The following is a 6,209-nucleotide window of genomic DNA, read 5'->3' as shown; positions in this document are numbered from 1 at the left end:
AGTTACGGAGGGGGCGGCGCCGCGGGCGGGGCGCGCCGGGCCTCCGGGTCCCCAGAGCTTCCCGTGTCCACGAACCCACGCCCGCCCCCCGAGAGCCCCGAACCCCCCGAGTCCCCTTCGAGGCCCCGAGTCTCCGAGTTCCTTTGAGCCCCCGTGAGTTCCCCCAGAGCCCCCAGCGCCCCGAGTCTCCCCCGGTTACCCCGAGCGCTGCCTCCTCCAGCCCCTTGGGTGGCCCGGGTGGAGCGGGGGCGGCCGAGCGTCGGGACCCCCAGGCAGCGGCGCCCCAGGCCCTGGCTCCGGCGCTTGCGGCGGGCGGGGTTCGGGGCTGGCTGCGGTCGTTCCTCTCTACTCCGCCTGGCGCGAGAGCACTGGGCGTTCAAAGCGCTTCTTTAATGTTTTATTGTTGGAGAAACAGGCGTTCGTCCAAGGACCGAAGACCTGCCCGGGTCGCGGAGGCTGCGCGCGAGGCTCTCGCAGGGGGTCTAGGCTGGGTCGCGGGGCGGTGCCCTCGGAATGGGGGTTAACGGTGACCGGGGAGGGGGCGCCGCCGGTGCTGGCGAAGTCCCCGCAAAACCTCACCAACCCGCACGAACGCCTTCTCCAATTTCCGATTTGATTCGATGACTTTCAACGATGTGTCAAGGACTAAGGTTGGGGGCGGTGGGGGCGACAAGCCTCGCCTTTGCCGTGGCCGGCAGGGGGGTCCCGCCATCTGCGGAGGTCGCCCCCCGCGGCCCCCGGCCCAGCCAGCTTCCTCCTCTTTTCACAGCTGGGGAACTGCAAGGGGGTGTCTGGGTTTGGGGTGAGGAGGCCCGGAGTCTTCAGAAAGGAGAGAGGGCAGGTGAGATCGCCCAAGCCCCTTCCTGCTGGATGCGCGCAGCGCGAAACCGGGGCACGGACGGGACTCTGCGGGGGCCGCGGGGCGGCTGGGTCTGCACCGCACACCCGCTGGGGCTTTCTGGACACCGCGAAGCTTTGTCTCACGTTAGGAGGTCTCGGTGCTTGCATTTGGTTGTGGATTTTGATGTCTTGAGACACAAATGACCGAAGACAGATTTGCACAGCGCGAGCGAATGAGGAACTAAGATGTGCAGAGCAGGCCGGGTGGGGACCCCCAGGGAGGTCTCCCCCCACCCCCGCTCCACCTCGGGCACCCACTTCGCGAGTTTTGCAGAGGGGAGCCAGGTCAGAGGTGCAGCCTGGGCCCCTCGCGCTCACGTTTTTACCCGGGTCAATTCGAAGTTAAGTGGAAATGGTGATTGATCCTGACACGTCAGATCTGGCCTCAGAGTGGATTTCCTGTGATTGCCACCATTATTAGCATTGACTTTTCCTTGAAAAACGGGCGCCCCGTGGCCATGGGACGACCTAGGCAGTTTCTGCAGGGATGAGCGTAGAGTTTTGGGTCGCGGGTTACCACCTACTTTCCAGCTCCAGGTCTTAGTCTAAGAGGGAGTGTCTGCTCATGAAGAGGCAAAGCACCAAGAGCTGCCAAAAAGCCTTGCAGGGCCCATCTGAGAGATGTGCTGAGTCGGCTGGTTAAAAATGACAGGCAAAGCCTGCGGGGTGGGGCAGCTTTCTCGGCCTGAGCACATCTTGGTTGAGCCAGAGGTGTTGGGGTGGGGTGGAGTGGGGTGCCGGTTGGTGGGTTCTCCCTTTAATTTCTCAAGAGCTATGCTGTTTATGAGTCTGTTGGAGTCCTGGTTGGTTGGAATGAAGGAAGGTTCTAGAACTATTGTGGGAAGCTCGCTAGTAAAGATGGTTTGGAGACTGGAAGTTGACTGACTTTCCCCCATTGAAAAATGTCACCTGAGATTTTATTGTCTGTGTCACGATGACAGGCTCAACTTTCTTTTCCTTGTTTTCTTTGATTTAGTTCTCCTTATGTGCAAAAACTACTGTGTGATGTTGGCTAGTCGTATTATCACAGCCACTCCGTGTTTTCAGGATTTGTAGCTAGAAGTCCTACAGCACTTAAGTCTTCACTTACAAATCAGCGCTTGCTTTTATTCTGTTCTGTATGGTTTCTGTTGTTTCCTGTGAGTTGGTGTTTTCTTCCCAACTAGGCTGAGGACTCCTCTAGGGCAGGACATTACATGCATGTACCCGTGTAGGGGAGGAGGAGGAGGAGAGGTGAGGTGGGAAGAGGGTGAGGGAAGGCTTGGATATTTGAAGTCATTTACAAATGAGCTTAGACATAGATCCAATTAACAGATCACACCACAAATTAATGATTAAACAAATCCTGAAATTATTTTGTAAATTACACACTTACATTGCTGCTTTTTTTTTTTTTTTTTTCTGTTGAAAGCATTACTTTTAACAGAAATGGAAACATTGGAAATAAACCATGATTTTCTCACCTTTTACGTCTTCATCTTTTAATGTACCAGTCCCTAGAGAAGCCGAAGCCCAATCCTATGTTCCTCCACCCCAGCCACCCAGCCCCGTGGTGAGAGCACAGGGAGCTTAGGACAGTCCTGCTGCCTGCAGCACACAACTTTGTCTCATTGACCTGCAGGGATCGACCAGATAGAGGAGGTGTTTTTGATAGAAAACTCACTGTGGTGTCTGCCTGATTGATCTTGAATGATGGCAAGTGGGCACTTATCAGGTAACTATTGATGATTAACTGACAGGGATCTGTGAAGGCTACACTTTGCCACTTCAGAGTGCCAGAGATCCTATCAGTAATATTTTCACGTCTATGCTTAGTACCATGCAGGTAAATCCCAGGTGATTATCATCGAGCTGAACTTTTATGCAGATGTTTAAAGTGACGCACTTGTAAGGTTATAAGGTGAAAATGCTAATGTTTAAAGCTATTTGGCATTTTGAGTTGTTTTATAAATGAACCAAAAAGAAAGAAGTTGCTATTGTGCAATAAATCAGTGTGAGAAATCATATTTCTTAATAATTCAAGTGACTGCTTGCCAACTGCCTGATGGAACGGCCCCACCAATTTCTGCTGGGAAGGGTGCTCTAAATATACATTAAATATGTCTCGGTTGAATTTCCGACTCATGAATCACACGTAGGTGATGGCAGAAAATGATGCAAGATGCGAAGAGACTGTCCTACCACTTGGCAGTTTTAGGGCAAGTTGGATTCATTGACTCTCTTCAAGAGTCATTAGTTAATGGACCACATTCCCTTTTCTTGCCTTGCTGTTGAAATATTAATAATATTAATAATAACTGGCAAAAAGAGAAACTTTAGCTCTCCTCAAAATAGCAGTTGGAAACTGACAAGCCCCTGGCATCTCTGGTTAATTAATAACTTACATATGATATTGTAATTTTAATGCAGGAGTGGCTCCACTGTGATCCTTTGTGGATAATTATTACAGGGAACACGATTTCACTACAATTTCTCTCTGTGTAATTGAACCACACCCTGACTTATGTTTTCTGAAAATTGTTAAAGTCAGGTATTTTAGGGAAAATCAGTTGTTCCACTCAAAGAGTTAAAAAAAAAAAATTCCAGCTTTCAACAATTTAATTGTTCTTTGCTTCCAAATTAAAGACATCTCATAAAATTCTAATTGCCAAGTTGTGACTGAAATTATTATCGGCTTTTAAATTTTCCTCATTCTATTCTTATTTTCACACGTACAATCTTTTGGGGGAAATTCGAACTGCTGGATGTGTCTCCATTTCAAGGCCATGGTAGAATTAGTTGATCTCTTTGGTTTTCCTGAATGGGCACATGCTCTTACTCACAAATATATCCATGCAGTTATTTTATGATTATCTAGGCAGACTGTGGAGAAACTACAAAGATATTTCCAACTGTATTTGTGTCAAAAAGCACATTTTGGTCAGAAATGAATCCAGAGCTATAACTCCCTAAATAGGAATTTTTTTTTTTTTTTTTTTTTTTTTACTTCTGTTGAATATAAAAAGTAAATTCTGTAAATTATGGTAGCTTGTCAACATGGAAATTCTGGATCATTCACAAGGAAGCACAAAAGAGCTCTACGTTCTAGCTCTGGCTACAAAAATGTTGTGCTATCATCTTGAAGGGCTTCTGGAACTAGTTAGAATAGAGTCAACCCTAATGAGCTGCTGTAGCAAAAGATGTAGGATTGACAAGGGCAGTAGAGCGATGACTCCCTGGCTGTGTTGTATTTGATGGACGACAGTAGCTTTTCACAAAATGCTCATTTGGATGTTTCAGATGAAAACGTTTCACTTTCTAGAACCAATTACATGGTCAGTTTAGCTCCTGAGGCCCCAGTCAGAGGGGTATTCTGTAGCTTGCAAAGCCTCTCTTTGGGGATTGGACATGGAGTCTGTGGTCTTAGAATTCAGAACTGGGATAATGTGTTAGCCACTCATCTAAGTCATTCCTTAAACGCTTTCAGAGCCATCTCCACTGTGGGGAAAGAAGTTCTTTGTGTTCTCTGATTTAGTCTCATTCTAAAAAAAAAAAAAAAAAAAAAAAAAAAAAAAAAGGCTATTGCAGTACCCAGAGCGCACAGTAGATGGCACTGACACTTGTCGGAAAGCTGTGCACGCTCAGGAGGTGGGAGAAAAATCAGTAGGTAAACTTTTCTTCTAGTCTAGTGCCTGACCTTATTAATGGGCTGAGAAATAGATTTCTTTCCTATCTTTTTCTTTTTTAAATGAAATTAAATGAAGTATAAAAGAATATGAGAATATGTTGCTATTAGCAAGGGTAAGTAATGCTTTAGGAAACATTTGGTTCATGTGTGTGCTTTCAGACTGATGTGTGTCCTGGATCCAGTGTGAAATGTACTTTGGTCTGTAGGTCTCTGCCACAGAAAAATTGGAAAGCCCCTGTTGTATTCCATTTCCAGGGCAACAAAAGACACCACTGTCACCTCAAGTGAAATGGGGTTGTTACTAGAGGAGAGACAGCAGGGCTTCAAGAGCAGCCCCAGCTCTGCTGTGCTTTAAGTTCACAGTCCACTGATCCCAGAAGCCCTAGGACCATCATTTCAGTTTGGAAAAAGATGTCACCAGAGCTCCTCTTTGTGATCTGAGAAGCAATAGCAGCATTTAGTTAGGTCTTTTACTAACTTATAATAATTATTTGTCTAAAAAAGGATAGGAATAAAACTTTGATATGTAGTACGTTCAGAAATCGTGGATCAGTCATTTTAATGGGTTACATATTTAAAGAACCAGATAGAGACTTTTCATGTCAAACGTATGCATTGAACAATTATGCTTTGGAAAAGAGGAGGCAATCAACATAATGGTTTATATCGTCTCTTTATTGGCTTTGAAATGAATCGGTGATGGTGGGGAGTTTAGCTTACTAGGCTATGGCTATTAGTGCTATGGGGCTCTAGTACACATAGCTTTCATGGGTGAAGATGGCATTGGTCATCTCAGTTATCATCTGATGGGAAACGTTCACTTATTCTTACAGGCTACGTGATATTCCGTGTAGGTAATTAGGTGGCTGGGCTTTAGAAAGACACAGACTCTGCTTACAATTTACGGTAGTTCCCCATTCCAAGGCCCCCAGTGGATGCCTGACACCTCAGATGGTACTGAACCCTCTATATACTCTGTTTTTTCCTATACATACAAACCTACCATAAAGCTTAATAGTAACATATTAACAATAAATAATAATAAAATGGAACACCTATAACAATGTATTGTATAACAACATATTGTAATACGATTTTTGTGGATTGTAGTCTCTCTCTCAAAATGCTATCATATTTTCCAACTGTGGTTGACTACAGGTAACTGGAACCACAAAAACTGAAACAGTGGATAAGAGGGAGACTCCTGTACCAAAGAAAAAAAATAGAGTGTTGCAGGTGGGATGGCTTTACTGCACAAAATATACTTCAAAACAAGGAAACTACCAGAGTTAAAAATAGAGTGTTCAATAACACAATTGAATGACTGAGTTAGACTGCATAACTGACACACAAAACAACATAAATATAAATGAAGGAATCTCTGGGTATAATCTGGTGCAAAGGTGACTGTGTTAATCACTAATCCACAAATTGCTATCCTGAAGTGTGCCAAATGCTTTATGTTTATTTTGTTACATAGCTCTATAAAGAAAGGATTTTTAATCCCATTCTACAGAAGTGGAAAGTGAGTCTTAAGACTCAAAAAACTTTAAAAACTACAATGAAGTAACAACTTTTACTAATTCCTTTTGTGTTTTTCCAGAATCTCTCTCTCTATAGGAATGTGATATGAATCTATATG

The sequence above is a fragment of the Chlorocebus sabaeus genome, chromosome 3, assembly GCF_047675955.1.
Source record: "Chlorocebus sabaeus isolate Y175 chromosome 3, mChlSab1.0.hap1, whole genome shotgun sequence".
Taxonomy (NCBI): Eukaryota; Metazoa; Chordata; class Mammalia; order Primates; family Cercopithecidae; genus Chlorocebus; species Chlorocebus sabaeus.
The sequence above is the reverse complement of the archived record's forward strand: the minus strand, read 5'-3'. Positions refer to the sequence as shown.